This window comes from Nicotiana tabacum, chromosome 11 (genome assembly GCF_000715075.1).
Source record: "Nicotiana tabacum cultivar K326 chromosome 11, ASM71507v2, whole genome shotgun sequence".
In the NCBI taxonomy this organism is placed as follows: domain Eukaryota; kingdom Viridiplantae; phylum Streptophyta; class Magnoliopsida; order Solanales; family Solanaceae; genus Nicotiana; species Nicotiana tabacum.
In genome coordinates this window covers 107,183,794-107,205,606 of record NC_134090.1, presented here as the reverse complement: position 1 = coordinate 107,205,606, position 21,813 = coordinate 107,183,794, and the positions used below count along the sequence as shown (strand labels likewise).

The 21,813-nt window shown below is 38.7% G+C and overlaps 1 long non-coding RNA gene across 2 annotated transcripts; it reads right to left on the bottom strand.

Moving 5' to 3' along the window:
- Positions 1 to 3,945: 3,945 nt before the first annotated feature.
- On the bottom strand, positions 3,946 to 6,904 carry LOC107804057 (uncharacterized). 2 transcript variants are annotated; one of them, XR_001652160.2, is made up of 4 exons: positions 6,366 to 6,904; positions 6,214 to 6,291; positions 5,143 to 5,405; positions 3,946 to 4,511 (listed from the first exon to the last, which is right to left on the bottom strand). It is a non-coding gene; the product is annotated as an uncharacterized LOC107804057 (long non-coding RNA). The 2 variants fall into 2 exon arrangements; XR_001652159.2 differs by having other exon boundaries at positions 3,946 to 5,405; positions 6,366 to 6,891.
- Between the last annotated feature and the right edge of the window lie 14,909 nt (positions 6,905 to 21,813).

The window sequence follows — 21,813 nt, the reverse complement described above, 5'->3', positions numbered from 1 at the left end:
GAGTACTGCCTGGGATCCCTTGAGGTTCTTAGGGAACTCTGACACACCTAGATATGAGAAAGGCTTTGGAACAATATTGGCATTTGAGGTGGTTTATTACATAACTCAGAGAGGAAGTCAAAATCAGGCTTCTTATAGTTGTAACTTCTTATTCTTCATTTCTTATGTAATTCTATCACATTGTCTATAATAATTTGTAAACCGGTATTGGGGTGGCTAGTGAAAAGGGATGGGTAAATATGCATGCTATAGTTGTTAAGGATAGAAAACATGTTATTAGGTTTATGTTCCTAATTGCGCAATAGAAACCATGCTTAGGGTTCATGCATGCATTAGAAATCTTGCTCTTAGGTCTTATGTTTATTGTTTCAGCATGTGCACCTTTACAACATCATGTTTTAAAATTTGTTAATAATTAGCACTTTACTACATTCCTGCCATATGCACTTAGGAATCCTGCTCTAAGGAAATTCTGCATTCCTGCCATATGCACTTAGAAATCCTGCTCTTAGGAAATTCTGCATTCCTGCCATACGCATTTAGAAATCCTGCTCTTAGGAATTGTGCATATTAGATACCATGTTCTAGGACCTTGTTTGCATTCTGTTTAAAACGCCTAGCTAATTACTGATTCATGAAAAGGTAGTAAATAATGATTTTCACATTGTGATATTTTCTGAATAAAATTGGCAACAACCTCTACAACTAGAACAACATGTTTTATGTAATAAAAATAATCTCCAAACTTCCTTAATGACTTGGAACAACTATTGCATCTCGCTTTGCACCTAGGCAAGCCTTAGGTAATAACTTAAGTAAAAGTGGATTTGCCTTTATTTAATTATCAACTGTTAAAATCAGTAGGCAAACCTGATTCGGGCTTCTTTTTTGAGTCATGTAATAAATGTGGTTCTGATGTTACCACTTAAACACCCTGCTTTAGGATTTTAAATTCAGACATTAACTGTGTATAAGTCATATTGTCTATGTGCATTATTTGTGGAGGTATCACTGAGCCTTCTGCTTGTTTTCTGTGTCTTCCCCCTTTAAATGCAGTCCTACTTGTTTTGTATGTCGCCTTAGTATTTTGCCTTTAAATCTGAGGGTCTGCCTAGAACCTCATTATAGGATAGGAGTCCTAAATTCCTCTAGGACTGATAGGAAGGGATGGGTAACAGCATGCAATAAGAGTCGAGACCAATCTTCGCTTAATTACCTTTACGGGGCGGGAAAAGGTAGATATGGATATAATGACCGGTGCACTAATAACACATGTATCCCCTCTTTTGAGGAGTGTCATACCGGATATTGCATTAATGTGATCAATATTAAAAATAAACCTAGGACACCCCTTTACATTCATAAGCATGCTTAGATTGTAACTCTTTTCAAAATCTTGCTTTCATTAGTCGCTTGTGTACTTAAACCCCCTATTATTTGAGCCCTACTTGCTAATTGCACAAATTCAGAAAAACTGTGTGACCGGGAACCACACTAGCGGATCCTGAGGGGTGCCTAACACCTCCCCCTTAGGATAATTTCAAGCCCTTACCCTATCTCTGGTTATCAAATGTAGTTGTAGATAAACCTTGTAGGTGCCCTAACGCACCTTAAAAATCGTTAGGTGGTGACTCTTCAAAAGCACAAACCTCGTTCCCAAAAGGAATGAGTTGTCCCAAAAATGTCATGAACCCTATTTTCGCGGAAGGGGAAAAAGGGGGCGCGACAGCATGGCGACTCTGCTGGGGATATTTAGTCTTTTACCATTTCATACCGTTTTTTTGTGAATTTGTACCCCTTCCCTATGTGCAATTATTTGATTAATTCCTTTAAGCGTTCAATTTCTTTTTCAAAAGCAAAACTGACATATCTTTCCTGTTTCCTTCCTTTATAACTGCTTTAAATTATGAAACTACTGTATTTATCGCTTTCTTAACGTGCAAATACATGTCAACATGCTTTTAATTATTGCATAATCATGTTCAATATCATACTCCACTCGTGCCAAACAAATACTATAGCAATGCTTGATGAGTGGTTGCGCTCTTCCTATATCATTACCCCCTAAATTCGGAAAGACATATTTGCGGTAAAACTAGTCGATCAGCGGTGCAGTCGACAGTTCCGTGCCTTCCCCCTTGAGTTGTCCGCTCAAGGGTACCAGTCTAAAACTCCATAGAAACCTTACTCTGTTTAAATTGTGCATGCATCATGGTCAAACCTAGTCGGGTCAGTTATGTTGTCCACATAATTGTCTTTTAAGATAGCATTGTCCAAATGTCCACTGGGTTTTTCTAAACCAAATGGACATCATCAAATTCTGTGCATTTATTTGGAGAACTAAATGCTTCATGCTAATTCTTGATGTTGAATAGTCGAGTCTGGTGGGGGTAGGGTCTAACCCTTTTGGTTTTGCAGAAAATGAGGTACGAAGTCCCCAGATTCGGCATGGTCACCAACATCCACCCAAGATTGCTAAACTGGTGGAGAGATTTACACTCTAGTGACCAAACCCTCGTCAGAAAATATCTGGGCAATCTACCATCCCTCCGGAAGGTCTAACCTAACAACATGATAATAGAAGCTGCTACCTTATTTTGGGATTGTGAAAGGTCTGTGTTCCGCTTTGGGGACGTCGAGATGATACCTTTGCTAGAAGAGATAAGAGTACTGGCCGGTCTAGTGTGGGAAACTCCGGGTTTGCTGATGCCTGAGAACCGCAAAGGCAAGGGTTTCCTTAAAATGATTGGGTTTGAAGAAGAATGCAGAATTAGTATGCCTAAAGGAATCATACATCTCTTTTGACTACTTGTATGAAAGGTACGGTCACAGCAAATCATACCGTACCTACCCTGACGAGTTTGCCATCACGTCTTTGGGACACATCTATCGTAGGGTTTTCGTCTTCATGTTTTGCTTCCTGGGTCTGATCGTGTTTCCGATGAAGAAAGGGAGGATCCATACTAGGCTGGCTATGGTAACCAAGACCCTAATGGAGAGGATTGGTGGGCAGGCATTCGGCATTGTGCCCATGATCATCGCAGACATATACTGAGCCTTAGAGAAGTGTGAACGAGGAGCAAAACAATTCGAAGGATGCAATCTACTACTTCAGCTTTGGCTCATGGATCATCTCCAAAAGGGTGAATACCGACAAGAGATTCAGCGGAGGTACTGGGATGATCATGTCGCTTTCCACCACCCAAAGCGAATGAATTACATCCCCGACATGTTCGCTCAGCCTGAGATAGCCAAAGGATGAGTTGAGCTCTTTGATAATCTGACTGAAGAACAGGTTCAATGGATGTTCGAGTGGTTTTCGACAGAGGAATTCATCGCCCGATCCAGAGATGCACCTTTTCTGATACTGATTGGTCTAAGAGGAACATACCCTTACGTCCCTCTTCGAGTTATGAGGCAAGCAGGTAGGAAGCAAGTCATACCCAGGGTCGACAAGATGAGCCATTTCCGAGCTGACTTCCAAAATGATGACAGTCCTTACAAGTGCCAAGCACAACACATGTGCACTACAAGAAAAAAGGTCTTTACCGGCATAAAATGTTGCCGCTAAACCATTTACCGGCAATTATTAATTTGTCGTTGAATGCAGCGTCGCTAAAGGCTTTAGCTGCAATTCTGCCGAGTGCTGGTAAATATACCAATTATTGCCGTTAAAAGTCCTTACCTTTTAGCGGCATTAATTTAGAGGCAATTAAAATGGCCATTAAAACTACGTAAGAAATGTTCTAGCTTATACATTCAACAGCCTTTATTATTGTCAGTTAAGACCAATAATATACTGGTAAAGGGGACTCATTTTAGCGGCAAATGTAATGGCTACTAAAACTACTCTTGCTTTAGTTTTTATTTATGTCTTCTCTGGCTTTTGTTATAGCTGAAAAATTTAAATGTAAATATACAAAAGTTTGTAATGAAACATGCTAGTATCCATTCTTAAAATCATAATGTACTTCATTAAATCCACAATAAACAAATACAACTTCTAATCCATCGTTACAAAGTGTGAACAACCTAAGAAAAAAAAATAAACCATTTGAATCAAATGATATTTCAAGTCTAATAAAAATCTCTCTTCGAACTCTTAAATCATATTGAGTTCTTCCACATGAAATTCCAGTTTGAAGATTCAATTGTGTGCCAGTAAGATAGGCTGAATTGTATCAGATCAAGTTGCATCCAAGAACTCATCCAACTTACAACTCAAATCTTCGCCGATATATTGTAGCTTTCAACTAACCTTTGAAGAGTCTCACCAAACTATAATCATACTTCAAAAGCAGTCAAAAAGAGCTTCACATAATGAACAAAGTCAGTGTAGAATTACTAGTTGTTCGCATTGCACAACCATTTTTGAAGCTAAAATATTCCACAAGCAGCCATAGCCCAAAGTAAAGCAACGTCCCTAGTTCTTGTTAAAGGAATAGATGCACCAGATTCTTTTATGGAATCGAAGGTAGGCATATATGCATCTTGCGTAGTGCAAGTATTTCCTTCACATCGTGAAAAATAAACTTTTTTAAGTAACTCAAACATCACTAAACAAGCAGAGTTATAAAGCAAGACAATGACTGGCTGATATGCATATATAAAGTACATCCGGAGAAGTTTTCTATAATGACGAGAAGTTAAGATAGATAGTCTTGGTATTTTTGTGTGACTTAATACTTGAAAACTAGGACAACGTGAAAGAAATAGTAACCATAAAGTGTGTACAAACTTAAAGAAATCGAAATAAACTATCAGATCAAGTCATTTAGTTAATGTAGCATGTTAAGCCTATGGTGATCATGCTAGCTTTTAGTGCTGTTAGATAGCCAAATTCTGTATGATAGATTATGATTTGCACTTAAAAAATTAATTTGAAGGATGTATATAATAGATATTGTAGTAGAATGTACGAATTACTAGACACTATTCAACATCTACATGTTTCAAATCCAGTTTAATTTTTTATCCAAAACCCCCATTCAACACATAAGAACATATAAGCTGCAGAGCACCAACAAGAAGCAATTTTATCACCACAAGAACATAACATAACCAAGTAATTGAAAATAACAAATCAGGTTCACTGTCAATTAAAGAGTGCATCTCATAAATGAGTCAAAGAAAGAAACGTACTATAGAGATTTGGAAGGCAACAACAGAGAGCGAGGCTTTGTTAACCATGTGAATGTAACCACTACACATTATACGTGTTCTTAGTGTTTGCATGAATACAAGGCATAATAGATAAAAATCTAAAAAAAATATCAAGAACTGCAAGGAAGTGCAAAATTTAATAGGAACAAACAGTTGTATGTCGATCTAACTTGACTCTAGTGATTCCAAAACTGTATCCACCTCACTCTTAAAGCTCTTAAGTTATCACCTTTGTCAAACACCTAAATAAAGAAAAGAAAACATCACAAAAACGTAGAAGTCAGAACCTAAGGCAAGAAAATATAAGGAGAAGTACCTCTTAATAAGCTAAAATATAACAAAAATGTTTGCACCTTTATTGTACCAATCAGTTTCCTATCTTTGTCTTATTTTCTCCAATTTTCACCTCTAAACCAAAAGAAGTTCACATTATCTCTGCTTATGCTATAGACGTTGCATCTCCTTTATTCTCATTATACATATATTTTATTGCATCTCTCCTTTGTACTTTTATTGCATCTCCTTTGTTCTCATTACATATTTCATTCAACCTCTATTTCTCTGTTTGGGATAACAGATATTTCAAATGAAAACATTGATGAAGAATAAAAATATAACTTAACAGCCTAATTAAACTCAGAGGTAATTCTATTATTCTTCAAAATTTAGCATGTAAAGAGAATCTACCCTAACTCATAAACAAAGGAATTAAAACTAATACGAATGTGTGAAACTGATATCTGATATTTTAAAGATTTAAAGACTACTTGTTAACAATATTGTCATTATATATAATTTGTTCAAGTGACATCACCTCTGTTGTGGCATTTTATCAAACACCAAATGGGCTTTGTCCTCTAGAATAAAATACTTTAAGTACTACCGCAAATTAGAACCAGATCAAATCATGAGTAATACAAAGAAAACAAATAAATCATCCTTATCTCCTATGATTACAAAATGAGTACAAAGAAACGCCAAAATAAATAAATTAAACTAACATATATCATTGTAAAATTGAAAAGGAAAGAACATAGAGAGTGTACTTACTCCAATGTGACGATTGACATAGAGATGGATGCAAGCCGAAGCAAGTGTCGACAAAAAAAGTATGAGGAAATAAGATACCTATTCACCCATAAGAAAAATTTAAAATATGCACACAAAAATTTTCCTTAAATTGATGGCCATTCAACCATTACCTTTACTGCGCTTTCTACAAGTACCTTGATCTTCAAAATCATGGAAGTTTCAAGTTTTAAAGGGTAATCAAAAAACAAAAGAAAGATGAATAGGAAATAAAAAAAGCTATTGGGCGCGATTAGCTAGAGAAAGAGAGGGAAATGAAAATATATAGGGTTAACTTTTGGAGGGAAGTTAAAAATGAAAATTGGCTCTTTCACTGACCATTTCCACTAATTGCTGAGAAAAATGAATTTTTCTTGGCCAAAGTATGTTTGCCGATAATATTTCATCTTAGCGGATAAATTAGTGACAATTAGCTTATCGCCACTAAATATATGCCATTAAAAGCCTCTTTTGTCGTAGTGGTGGCATTGCAAGATCGTAATGGGGAGAGACACCATCCAGCCAGACCGATATCATGCTGGTTGCACTTCTTTCTATTCAGGTTGGTTGGAAGACAATCATGATGGTCTGGGCCATCCAGGGTTCGTTCGAGGTCACAGAATTATAGATGAAAAGGCCAAGGCGCAAGTCAAGTACAACCAGCTGCGCAAAAGGATACGTGAATGCGAAAGCGAACACCGTGAGATATAAGAGTCCAACCAGAAATTGATTGATGAATGGAAGGATATGGCTATCAGTGCCAACAAAAGGCTAGGATACTTGGAGTAAGGCATAGTAGAACTGGAGAGAAAATTTCTCAAAAGGGTTGAAGGGACCGAAGGCGGACATCTAGCCAGAGCATACCTGTTGCTGGGACTTAGCGAATTGGGGAAGTTGTTCGATGGAGCAAGGCCGAGTCTGGGGAAGGTCCTTCTTGGACCAAATAGATAGGAGTTTATCTTTTTCTCTTTATGAATGTAATAAGGCCAATGGCCATTAGTAACTTTTATTTCTTGATTATTTAGTGTCATTTTGGGATTCGTCTATTTTTATCAATAAAATGAGGCATTTAGCATTAAAAGTTCTCCAAATCAATCTGTCGATAGGCTTACCTCTGGTACAAAGAGGTTCCCAAATTAGGACACGTTTTACATTCCCGCACTATGTGTTTAAATATTGTAATACTTTTTATAATTCTCACTAACTCGATTACCTTTTGTTTTTATTTTTGTTTTTTATATTTCCCTCCCCAAAGGTTAGTTTGTGCACTCTGGCATCATCATCTTATTTCACATGATCCAAGGGCCCTCCACCCACTTCTCCTCTTAGTCCTATTAAAGGCAAGAACAAAGGCAAAATGGAAGATTTAAGAAACATCAGGAAGGTGAGCACGACCGAACGGGTAGAGGCCACTAATAGCCAGGGTATTCGGGTTCCAAACGAGAATGTGTCGCAGCTTGAACAGAAACTGTTAAAGTTCCAGGAAGAGCTCAATCAGGTTCGGAATCTAGCAAACTTGTTATTTTCCCTCAGCACCCCAGATGTCAACTTCCCCAACACTTAAAACCCTACACCTCCTCAAAATATCCCAAAACAACATAATCATCCCGCTCCTCACCATCACGTTGCTCCACCAAAGAACCAATGTAACACCTGCCATACCCCAAACAACACTCCACTACTTATCCCAGAACCTCAAAACTCCACAAACGACCGTTTCCACACCCATACACCAGGCCACCATAACACTCCTATCTACGTGGAGGCCATGCCACACTCCACCCAACCTATCTCATGCACACCTGAGTCTGATGAAAAGGATCTGCTTATCAGGAACTTGGCCGAGGAACTTAAGAAATTGACCAGCCAAATTCAAGGCGTTGAGGGAAGCAAAGGAATCGAGGGGCTGAACTATGAGGATCTCTGCATACAACCTAATGTCGAACTGCCCGAGGGGTACAAACCTCCTAAGTTCAAGATGTTTGATGGTATGGGTGATCCAAGGGTCCATATGAGATATTGCGACAAGCTGGTTGGAGTAAGGAAGGATGAAAGAAATCGCATGAAGTTGTTCATGAGGAGTTTGAAAGGAGATGCATTATCTTGGTAAATCAGCCAGGATCCCAAGAAGTGGTCAAGCTGGGTAGGCATGGCATCTGACTTTATGGATAGATTCAGGTTTAATACAGAGAATGCACTAGACGTGTTATATATACAGAATTTGAAGAAGAAGCCCACGGAGACATTTCACGAGTATGCTACTCGTTGGAGGTCCAAAGTTGCTAAGGTCCGACCTGCCTTGGAAGAGGAGTAAATGAACAAGTTCTTCGTCCGGGCTCAGGACCCACAGTACTATGAGCGGCTGATGATGATCGAGAACCACAAGTTCTCCGACATTATCAAATTAGGTGAGAGGATTGAAGAAGGTATCAAAAGCGGTATGGTTACAAACTTCGAGGCCTTGCAAGCTACAAATAAGGTCTTACAGTCCAGTGGTGTGTCTAAGAAAAGGGACGTAAGGGTCGTGATGGTTGCACAAAGTACCAAGTCTCCCCTCAAATACCAAACCTACCCAACACCTCCACTCACATACCAGCCAACTCCAAATTACCAAGCACCCTCACCCTCATACCAAGCTCCACTTACCAACTTATCAGTCATCTTCACCTCCTACATATCAACCTACCTCACCCAAATACTCTCAATCCACTCATGTCGACCAAACCTATAATGCTCAACCATCCCACTATCAATCACCCCTACACGCCAAAACTTCCCTAGACCTCGACCTAATTTTGATCGCAGACCTCCAAAATAATATACAGCCATCGCTAAACCCATTGACCAGCTGTATGAGAGACTCAAAGTTGCTGGCTATGTCACCCTTATCCCTACTACAACCCCTGAGAATCCTTCCCAGTGGGTTAACCCAAACAAATCCTGTGCATACCACTCTGGCATGAAAGGGCACGCCATCGATAAATGTCGTTCCTTGAAAGACAAGATCCAGTCTTTGATTGACAACAAGATCATTATGGAGAAAGAACCCGCTCCAAATGTCTGCAACAACCCTCTGCCAGACCATAAGGGTGAAGGTATCCACATGATTGAAATAGAAGATGACTGGGATCCCGAGGGATCAATCAGGTCGATCGTAGAAGGTGATGACCCAAAGAAACCAACAATTACTCTCAATCCTATCATAGTCCAGATCCAACTGTCTGAGGACGCTGAGGTGAATATGTCTATACATCTTGAGTTTGAAGCAGTGCCATCTGCAAAGACATCGGCACCAATTGAGGTTGAATTCGTGTCTCCAGTAAATGCACCCGAACCATTTGAGGTTGCAGTCTTGCCACCCAAGGCACATGTTCCATTCGAAGTGAGGATAGTCGCGCCGATCCCAGTGGCGATGTCAACCATGCCACCATTCTATACAAATGTTGTACCATGGGACTACACAGCCGAGGCGAGAAGGAAGGGTAAGGTCAGAATTGAAGAAACTATCACAGCATAGGGTATGACGAGAACTGGTAGAGCCTATACCCCTGAGCATCTAGCTGAATCAAGCAAACAGGCCTCCAATAGGCCACCCCTCATTGAGACAGGTCCGGACGACCTTTGGAGGAAAATACATGCCAAGGAATATTCAGTCGTCGACCAGTTAAACAAGACGCCAGCACAAATATCCATTCTCTCTTTGCTGCAAAATTCTGAGGCGCACAAGAATGCTTTGTTAAAGGTGCTGAATGAGGCATACGTACCAAGTAACATCACTAGCGGGGAAGTGGCTAATATGGTAGGACAAGTTCTGGAAAGCCATAAGATCATTTTTCATGAGGACGAGCTGCCACCTGAAAGGCTGGGGCACAACAAGGCATTGTATATAGACATGTGATTTTTGACCCTCCCCAAGATTTTTCATAGTTTTGCATGTAAATGTTTAGTTTAGGCCTAACATTGCTATTTAAATTAGTTTTAACCCGTTTACTTTATTTTCTCACAAAAAATGAAAATTACAAAAAATAGTTTCATTAAGGTTTTGTAGTCATTTTTAATCTTGAAAAAATACCAAAAAATAGTTTCGTTTTAACGGTCAATCTTATTTTAATAATTATTTTTACTTAAGTAGGGCTAATTAATATTTTTAGTAATATTTCTATATGGATAGTTTTTAGTTAATTAAGCTAATTTTTAGCAAAGCTAGTCATAAAGGCCCAAGTTTATAGTCCATTCCTTGAGCCCAATGCATTCTATAATGAAGCACTAAAACCATTTAAAAGCAGTAAAACAGTGGAAAGTCAAGTAAAATCCTTTTTCAACAAGTAAACAAGTAATTAAGATAAGGCAACCAAATAGAAGTTCCCCCCTCGGGTGCAGTATCACCACATCCGCCCCTCGGGCAACATCTCAGAACAATAACAGCCCCTCGGGCTCAATCTCACATCATAATGGGTACCTGCGCTCACTGGGGTGTGCAGACTTTTGGAGGGGCCCCTTACGTCCCAAGCACAATAACAAGTCATCTCGTGGCATCAAATCTAGGCCCTCGGCCTCATATCAATCAATCCACCTCGTGGCGTATATATCTCAGTCCCTCGGCCTCAAATCAGTATCAGTGTTTCCTCACAACTAGGCTCTCGGCCTTACTCAGTCAAAAATACTCACAAGTCACTCGGGAAACAGTAAAACAGTGTTTCTCAGCCCAAACATCATTTAAAATATCATTTAAGTAATAAATACAAACTCACTTTGACCAACTTTTCCTCTATGCTAATGCGACACGACCATCACGAACGCGGTGCTTCCTCTACCGTACTCATCGCGAACGCGCTCACTCTTCTGCGAATGCGGTGCTTCCTCTACCGTACCCATCGCGAACGCGCTCACTCTTCCGCGAACGCGATGAACACTTGATCTCGAACTCATCTGCCCAAATTCCTCTACGCGATTGCGAATGCAAAGGCTTAATCCTTGCCTTCCTCAACTGCCTCTTCGCGAACGCGAAGGGTAAAATCCCAGCAACAGCTGAACAAATTTTTCTGCAATTTTCTAAACTCCAAAATGATCCGATTGACTACCCGAAACTCACCCGAGGCCCCCAGGACCTCAACCAAAGGCACCAACATATCCTAAAACCTTATTCAAACTTGTTCCAATCATCAAAACACCTCAAACAACATCAAATTACCCAAAACACACCGGATTCAAGCCTATATTCCTAAAATCTTCCGAAATACGATTTTGATCAAAAACCCAACCAAACCACGTTCGAATAACCTAAAATTTTACACACACATCCCAAATGACACAACGAAGCTACTGCAACTCTCGGAATTCCATTCCGACCCCTATATCAAAATCTCGCCTATCAACCGAAAATTGCCAAAATCTCAACTTCGCCAATTCAAGCCTAAATCTACTCCGAACCTCCAAAACCCTTTTCGGTCACGCTCCTAAGTCGTAAATCACCTCCCGAAGCTAACCGAACCATCAGAACTCACATCTGAGCCCTCTAACACATTAGTCAACATCCGGTTGACTTTTCCAACTTAAGCTCCCTCAAAAGAGACTAAATGTCTCAAACCTTACCAAATTCCTTCTGAATTCGATCCGACCAACCCGATATCACATAACACGGATAAACAAAGTATAAAGAAGCAAAAATAGGGAAAATGGAGCAGTAATTCATGGGACGACTGGCCGGGTCATCACACTTCTTCAGCACCTTAGACCCCTAGAGACAAAGGCACATCAGTCGTATAACACCAAGGGATCCCCCTCCCCCTCCGTTCTTCTTCTTCACCTCGCTAACCAAGGACCTCGGCCATTCCATCCATTAGATTTTGGTCGACCAACAATACCAACCGCCACTCCCTCACCTCTATTAATCTCTAAGTGAGCCATCACTACTGACCCACTAAACCAGCCACCAGCCTTCGCCAGAATCCGACCCCTCCAACCAGCGATGCCGCTACCAGTAGACCCGGTGAACACACAGACATCACTGTCACCATTTCGTTCGCTCACATCTACTACTAATCCGAAGTGGGCGAAATCCAGCAAAAGCATTGAGCATAAAATTCCTAGAGTTTTCCGGCACTATCGAGGTTCGATTTGAAATCGTTTGCTCTTTGTTTCCGATTTGAGGTTGAGTTTCAATTTGTTAAAAGGTCCGTTCCCTTTTTGTTAGTATCAGTGATGTTTATGGCCATGATTCAGTCATATTTTGTTAAATTGTATATTTCCTGTTAGCTTTGTTGAGTATGAATTTTATTGTAATACTTTGTGCCTATTTGTTTTGGAGAAATTTGCACGTTTTTTTGCAATTGAGGCAGAGAAAACAGCATAAACAAGAAAAAAGAAGCCATAAAGGAAGTTTGGACAGATTAGTGACTTGCTATTTCAAATAGTTTCAAAAGTCGGGTATGATTTTCTGTTGCTACATGTTTGTAGCTATTATTGCTTCCCTTAACATTTTATGTGAATTTCCAAGTTTCTTCCAAGCTCCCAGAATTCCATCCTAGCTAGGAAAAGAGAATTTACTGCTCAAGTAACATCAACATGCACTACTTGTGGTTATTTTTTGCAGAATACACTGTGAAATAACACAGACATGTATAAGCCACATCGTTAGGTCCATACTTCAATGCCTTCTGTAATCGCAAATTGGTTCAGAATAATAATTAATAAACATTCGTATTTTGCTTTAGGCACGTAATTAAATCATTGTAACTACGGGCATCGGTTTCCGTGGTGTGGTTGTGATACCTAAATTAATTAGTTGTAAAAATGAATATCCGTAGTTCACATAGTTGAATGCTTTTCCTTTAATAAAATTGAGGTGTGCCATCCAATCACCTAGTCTATGGCTCTCACATCGATATCTTAACTAGTGTAGAAAATGCCTTGAGATCTCGTAGTTTGCTTTAGGCACGTTAATTAAATAAATTATCATAGCTATGGGTATGGTTCCAGTGACGTGGTCGTGACATTTAATTTCTAAAAAAATCGAGGGTACATTTATGTGACCCGACCACAATTTAATCTTGTTGATAAAAATAAACATGTTGTAGATCGTGGGTACGGTTCCTGTGACATGATCCGCAATATGTAACACTAATTTATTAAAAGCGGTCTAAAAAGAATAAAATGCCCATAGGTTTCAAAGATGTTTTAAAATCAAATAATTAGGCCAATAATAACAGTTGAGCGAGCTAAAATCAAGGAACTCGGGAATGCCTAACACCTTCTTCCGGGTTAACAGAATTCCTTACCTGGATTTCTGTGTTCGCAGACTGTAAAACAGAGTCAACCTTTCCTCGATTCGGGATTTAAACCGGTGACTTAGGACACCATAAATTATCCCAAGTGGCAACTCTGAATTATAAATAAATAATCCCGTTTCGATTGTCACTTAAATTGGAAAAACTCCCTTATATCCTTCCGGGGTGTAAAAAAGGAGGTGTGACAGCTCTGGCGACTCTGCTGGGGACAAGAACCCAACTTCTCTGGTTTAGGGTTCAAGAATTCGAGCTTAGAATAATTGTTATATTTGTCTTTATTTATTATCTGGTTTTATTACATGTTTGGGCCTAATGTGCTAAGTGCCGATTTTTACCGCTTTGATATTATCTGAACTGTATATAAACTGCTACGAAACCCTTCTCTTCTCATCTTCGGGGATGTGCATGCTGGCGTGACTCCTCTTCTGTTAGTGTCATACCTTAAATTAGAAAGAGGCTCGGACAAGTTACAAAGCTGGATGGCCTTTTGGTTCCCGGTACATAGCCACCCCCAACTCGAGTTGTCCAATCGGGTGCACAAGTCTAGAACAACATACCCCGGTTTTGAACCTAGAAAAACACAACCTCATGCTGGATCCCTAGTAGGAACGTTTGTTTGTATCATGTGCATTTGACTTAGGGGACTCAACATAGGGGTTGGGTCCGTCTAGGACAGGTGTACCCAAAATAACAGACTATCTTGATGCATCATATGTGCTACATGTTGCATTTCTTAAGGGTAAAAGGGTCATTTGGCGAACTAATGATAGTTGAGGGCAAATGGGGAAAAAAGAAAAGGGAAAAAAAGAGGGTGAAGTGCGAAAATAAAGCAAGTAGGGCCCAGTTATGTTTTCTGTCACATTTTTGTTAAGAAAATAAAACATGAAAAATTCAAAAAAAGGATTTTGCACTTTTTCATCATTTTCCGAAAATCAAAAAATCAAAAAAAAATCCAAAAAGAGTTTACATGTTTCATCATTTTTCAAAAAAAAAAAAACAAAAAAAACATATTTTTCTCTAAATTAGTTGTTGTTTTTTTAATTCTCGCCCGTATCTAATCTGCTCAAACTACGCATACCTGATTCTCGTCTTTCGGGGTGTGATACGTAGGCAACCCACATAGGGTCCGGTCTTTCTAGTGAATATTAGGTTCTTGGCTTTGCAGGGTCTTAGCCAAATCTTGCATTTTTAGCCACCTTTAGCCACATAGGTTAGTTTTAGAAAAATAGTCAAAATCGTGTCTTGCATGTATCCAACAGGGAGTATTATTATCTCACATAGCGTTCTAGGTCTTTAACTTTATTTGGTCTTAATTTTCTCATACAGGTATTGGTCTACTTATCGGAGTTTGAGCATGACAGACACCCCGGGACCATCCAGTCAGGATCGCTTATTTAGGAGTTGTTTAAGAAGATTTTCATTTTTATTATTATGTTTTGAGTTTGTTTTTCTTTTTATGTCGTCTTTTACCTTCTAGTTTGTATAATAATGTCGAGTCTTTTGTTATTATACTTTCTATTTTGTATTTGAAAAAGTGTTTTATAACTCAAAAATCAAAAAAAAAAAAAGAGATTTTGCGCTTTTATATTTCCATTAGAAATTTTCTTTAGAATACTAATTCTAGAAATGAAAAAAATTGAGGTGATTTTTCCTTTAGGGGATTAATATCTAGAAATAAAAAAAATGCGTTTATATTTCCTTTAGTATATTAAGACTAAAAATTCAAAAAAAAGAAGAATTTTATTTTAGTACCTCTTTAAAGGTTTTCTTTAAGATATTAATTCCCAAAAATCCAAAAAGATTTTTTTTTGAGGTTCTTCTTTGTGAAATTAATGAAAAATGAATTTTAAAAAAAAGTTATTTTATTTTCATTAGAACTTTAGGATATTGTACATAGAAGAAAAAACAACACTCTTTATCTTTGGTTTATCTTTAGATTTTCTCCCTTAGGTAACAAAAACTGAAATCCAAAAAAAAAAATTACCTTTTTCATTACTTGTTTCGAAATCTTTTTTCAGGATATCCAGTGAAAATTCAAAATATTTTTCTTTGGTTCATTCTTTAGATTTCCTTCCTAAAAACAAAAGAATCAAAATAAATATTTTTTTCTTCTAGGTTTTTTTTCCTTAATAATTTGTCATAGAGTATCTGTTTCAAAAAAAAGAGAAGAAAAAAATTTGCTCATTTAAGCTTGAGTTTAGAATAGGATATAGAGCATTAAGTCTAGAAAATTCAACAAAAAAAAAGTTTTGCTTCTCTTTTCTCATCAGAATAGTCATTAAGGTAATAAAAAAGAAAAAGAAAAAGAAAAAGAGAATGTTAGTTTGTTTCCTTTATTCCCGATTTTTCCGAACTACGCAAAGATCTGATTCATGCGGCGTCATGATATGTAGGCAACTTACATAGAGTTCGATCGAATCAAATTTTTTTTATTAAAAGAAAAATAAAAAAAAAAGAAAAAAAAGAGGATGAAGTTGTGGGATGTGAGAAGTGAGAGGAATAAAAGAGTGATGATTAGAAGAAAAAGAGGAAGGAAAATGAGCAAGTCAAGAAGTGTTAGAAAAGAAAAGAGAATATTCAAATGGACAAATTGGGATGATGCCAAGTGACCTTGTGACCCTCGAAGTCCTTCTAGAACCGTTAATTGTTGCTAGGTGCATTGCACACAATGTGATATTTGCAACTGTTAAATGCCCTAACGCTAACATGGTGGCCTCATTTTGTTCCTTTTTGTTATCTCCATTGAGCAGAAGGGTGGTTGGTTTGTGGTTCTTAAGGTAACTCATCCATACAACACAAGGGCAAAGAGCAAGGTAGCCATGACTGGCAAAGAGTTGGGCACAGGGGTTATTGATCCGTCTAAGTGAATTGTTGAATCAGAATCTGAGTTGAAAGAAGAGGTCTTAAGGTTGAAAGGACAGATGGCCAAAATATACTAAGCCTGGATTAGTGGGCGTCCTCCACCATCAGTTCCCACTAACTACACTAAAAGCCTTGTTACCATTCCGCCATTGTCACAAGTCCAGGATATCTACTTGCAACCTTTTCACACTCCACCCGCCAAAACCACCTCATATCCCGCTCCTTTGACCACTCATACTTTTGTAGTTCCTCCACCAGCAACTTTTCCTCGATCCTCTAATGAAATTGTGTTCAAAATCTTCGATGCCCAACACTGTGCTCCAGAACCAATTTTCAAGGTCTCGGGTCCATACTCTTACGCTCCTCATTTTGAGCCTCCCGGTGAGATTGCAAAGCCCGCTAAGATAGTGGAGCAAGATGAGATATCCAGAAAGTTGAAAGGGTTTAAGATGTCGAAGTTTAATTTGTATGATGGGCGGGGAGATCCAGTAGCCCACCTGAGAGGTTATTGTAGTGAAATGAGAAGTGTTGGCGGGAAAGATGAGTTGTTGATGGTGTATTTCAGTGAGAGCTTGACTGGGGCAGCTTTGGAATAGCATACTCGTCAAGATGTCGGTAAGTGGCATACATGGGATGACATGGCTCAAGATTTTGTGCGACACTTTCAGTACAATATAAACATTGTCCCAGACCGCTTCTCCCTATCTCAAATGGAAAAGAAACCCAAGGAAAGTTTTAGGGAATTTTGGTTCAGATGGAATGAACAAGTTGCTCGGGACAGTCTTCCCATTGATAGAAAAGATGTTGCTGAGTCTCGCCAACGACAGGATCCAGTGAGCATTCCTGCTAAACGCTTTCAGCCTCAATACCTACCCCATGAATATCCCCGAGCTCCACATAATACACCTCAGTATTATCCTCCAAGCAATGTCCGGTCATCTGTCCAACCACCGGGTCACTCCTTATGGCGAGCGCCAGCACCGCATAATGCATTCTTGCCTTTCCAACATTTTCGAGAACCCAACAACCCTAGAAAATAGGGGCAGGGAGGGGAACAAAGGCAAAGAAATAGTTTCACGCCAATCGGGGAGTCCTACACAAGCTTGTTTGAAAAGTTAAAGCATTCTGGCCTGATTGAGCCGCTCCTCGGCTATACTCCAGACCCATATGCAAAAGGTTTTGATCCTACTGTACGGTGCGTGTACCACTCTAATGTCCAAGGGCATAGTATTAAAGATTGTCATGCTTTGAAAAGGGAAATAGAAAGAATGATTCAAGAAGGAATAATTGTGATCAAGGACAGTGACAGGGAGCATGTGAATCCTCATGGGAACTTGCTGACTGAAGTTAATGATATTGAAGTTGTTAATAGTCTTGGAAATATTGATATGGAACCCAGTGGCTAAGATGTCGTGCTTGGTAATTGGAAAGACGCTCCATTTCTTGGTTAGCCGGGGAGGAGTCTTGGTGGTTTATTTTGTTGTCATTTCTGTTGTCCGGGTTAATTTAAGGTTGTAATTCGGATATTGTCTTGTGACTCAAACCCTTCTATTCTTTTATTTTTCCTATTTCCTTTAGTCGTAATAACTAATTTAGTGTTATCTAGGTTTGTTCCAGGGTTGTACCGTAGTTTATTTTGCTTGTTTTGTTGTTCAAACCCTTTCACCATCTGTCTAATGCAATTTTTTGTCTTTTGTTATTTCTTGTCATTTTTGTTTAGTTCTCTTCTCCTTTTATAGTTCGTTTCCTACTGGCTCTAGTGACATGACATGCACGCATAATTCTAAGCCTGGTTTTAAAAGTTAGTTTAATCATGAAACGATGAGACAATTTTGAAGACGATAGGGACACTTGAGGGAAATATGTACATATTGGACATTTTGAGGTCATTTGAAGCCCGAACCATGTGAAACTAGGGCAGAGGAAGTTAATAGGGTGACAAGAATTCGTTAAAGGAGAGTGCATCCAAGACAATTTGAAGCAAGCAACTTTGAGTTCAAGTGCATCTCAAGTTACAAGATAAAGTCAAGAAAGTTTTCTCCAAATTGACGAAGGGTATCCATTGTGAAGAAGAAATTTCCCAACGAGGGTTCTGTACTTGACAAGGCGCTAACGAAAAGTGAAAGGCATGTCAGTGATAACAATTCCGAAGCTGCAAAAGAAATGGTGTGTGTGCTCTTCAATTTTCATCCTCAAGTTGCATGTGTTGTACTTGGCATTTTCAGGGATTGGGAGGCCCTCTTCTAGCTACCCAAAACACTTATACCATTCGATACCCTTTTGAGCCTGTACTGATTTCTTTGACCTCTCCTCTTTTGGAATCAAATTAGAGTTATAAAAAGGAAGAAAAAAAGTTCATGTCCCCATAGGTTTATTTTAGAAAGTTCATCCCAAAAGAAAAATTCAAAAAAAAAGAAAAGAAAAATAGAGATAAAGAAAAAAAAGGAAAAGGAAAGGAAAAAAAAGAAGGAAAAAGAAAAGGAAAAAAAGAAAAAGAAAAGGAAAATAGTAACAAAAGGTAGTCTTGTGAACTACGTTTGACCTGATTCTTGTCACCACAAGATACGTAGGCAGTCTTACGGTTCGGTCATACCAAATAAAATATTTCATAATCCCATGAAGTCGAGAGTGGGAAATTGAAAAAAAAGAGGGAAAAATAGATTCAAATTCCCCTGTTTTAGAAATTGGGGCAAAGTTTTTAGAATGGATTCCAAAAGTTGCAAATAAATTAACCTCGTTCATAGTCACTTTGAGCGTTTATGATATCCTTTCTTTCTAATCATGTCCAAAAGACACATTACAGTCTAAAAAAGACCTCCCAGATAGTCTTTGAGAGTGTTGAGTTTAGACATGCCAAGGGTATATGATGTTTTTACCATGGTTAATGTCTTGTCATCTGCAGAATCAGAGGAAATAAAAAGAAAAGAACAAAATGAAAGAGTATTATTGGTGAAAACCTTCACACGCACCATAAGGCGATGGTGAGTTGAGAGAAAGAACAAAATAAGAGAGGCTTGATGGTGAAAACCCTTCGGGCACTGCAAGTCAAATAAGGATAGTGAATTATATTGGATAATCAGAGCATTGAAGCCCAGTTTCACGGTTTAGGGGTATAACAAGAGTTGAAACATTAGACTTGCTTGACAGATTATGCCACTTAATCTAAAGGTTCATGTCATGGTCGTTAGAGTTGGTATCCACATCTGATAAGTTTCTACTTTGTAGTTTTCTTGTTAGGAATCATCTCTTTCCATTGCCCTTTACTCTGTTCCTTTTGTCTTGTTTATTTCCTCTTCTTGAGTCTATTTGGTCAGAATAAGTGAGAAATGACTTCAAAATTTGCTACCAGCTTTTCAATTGCATAAAACGGGATCTGGCTAGCACATCAGAGTGGCATAAGTCAGGAAAGAACAGCATGCACACTGAGTTGGTAACAATCAACGTGCTTTGGGATTCATGTAAAATACAAAGGTTCGGTATATGTCAATTCATGAACAATCCAACAGATAGAGGGTATTGGGTTTGAACAAATCAAAAGTATTTTCTGAGATAAGGTTGACGGAGAAAGTGGTTAACCAATAAAAAGCAAGGTCTTCCAGGTGGAAATCAAAGTTATCATGGCAAGTGAAGGAGCCATAGACCTCAAGGCTAAGGCCAGTGGCATATGTTAGGAAAGAGTAGTACACGCACTGAGTTGGTATCAATCAACGTAATTTGGGATTCATGGGGAATACAAAGGTTCGGTAAACGTCAATTCATGAGCAAAATACAACAGATAGAGGATGTTGGGTTTGAACGGATCAGAGGTATTTTCTATGAAAAGGGTGGCAGAGAAAGTGGTTAGTCAATAAACAAGCAAGGTCTTTCGAGTTGAAATCAAAGTCATCATGGGAAGTGAAGGAGCAATCGCCCTCAAAGTCAAGGCCACAAACCAACCACCATATTTACAAACTTACAAGTTTTCTTTGTTTGAAAGAGGGATGAAAATTGTGTCCAGATCAAAGCTTGGAAGTTTGAATTTTTTTCAAGTGTCGTGCCCAAATTTTGTCAGCATAAAGGCGGTTTGAGAAGGAGAAAGAAAAAATTGTTCGATCTATAGGAACCCTCCATGAGGAAAAGCATGGTTCATGGGCAAGGAATTTTGTTCGTTCTATAGAGATCCTCCAGGAAGAAAGCATGGCTCAGGTAAGTTCATTCTCGGCTTTTCAGGACCCTTCTGGATAATGAAATTTAATTTAAAATTTTCAGGACCCTCCTGGATAATGGGATTTAATTTAAAGTTTTGAAGACCTTCCTGGATAATGGGCTTTAGTTAAATTTTAAGACCTTCATAGTTAACAAGATTTAGTGTAAGTTCTACCTTTAGGAAACATAGTTTAGTGTTAAAGTTTTCACTCTTAAGATGAGATTTAATTTGAAATTTTCAGGACCCTCATGGATAATGGGATTAATTTAAAGTTTTCAGGACCCTCCTAGATAATGGGATCTAGTTTTAAGTTTTTAAGACCTTCATAGATAATAAGATTTAGCGTAAGTTTTACCTTTAGGAAATAGAATTTAGCTTTGAAGTTGTCACTCTTAAGATGAGATTTAATTTTAAATTTTCAGGACCCTCCTGGATAATGGTATTTAGCTTTTAAATTCTTAGAGCTTTGGGTACCATGATTCGATTAACACTTACAGATGTTCCCGCTATCAAATTGGGGCAGAAAAAATTCTTTTGTTTTGTCGGTTTTGTTGTAATTAGGTTCAAAGGAAAAGCAATTTTAAGAAGAGGACAATTCAGGTTCAGCAATCAGGCACCCACCTGGAGAAACAAGGGAAGACAGTTCCAAGGAAAAGCAGTCTCAAGGGAAAGCAGTTCAAGTGTTGGAAATCAGGAGCCCACCTGGAGAACAAAGAGAAAGCAGTTCAAGTGTTGGAAATCAGGAGCCCACCTGGAGAACAAAGGGAAAGTAGTTCAAGTGTTGGAAATCAGGAGCCCACCTAGAGAACAAAGGGAAGGTTCAAAGGAAAAGCAGTTTCAAGAAGAGGACAATTCGGGTTCAGCAATCAGGCACCCATTTGGAGAAACAAGGGAAGACAGTTCTAAGGAAAAACAGTCTCAAGGGAAAGCAGTTCAAGTGTTAGAAATTAGGAGCCCACCTAGAGAACAAAGGGAAAGCAAATCAAGTTCGGCAATTAGGAGCCCACCTGCAGAACAAAGGGAAACAATTCAAGTCTCAAGGAAAAACAGTGCAAATGTTGGTAATCAGTTACCTACCTAGAGAACAAAGGGAAAGCAGCAATGTTCAAAGGAAGACGGTTCAAGTTCAGCAATCAGGAGCCCACCTGGAGAACAAGGGAAAACAAGTCAAGTTTCAAGGAGAAGTGGTGCAAGTGTTAGAAATTAGGCACCCACCTGGAGAACAAGGAGAAGCAATTCAAGTTTCAA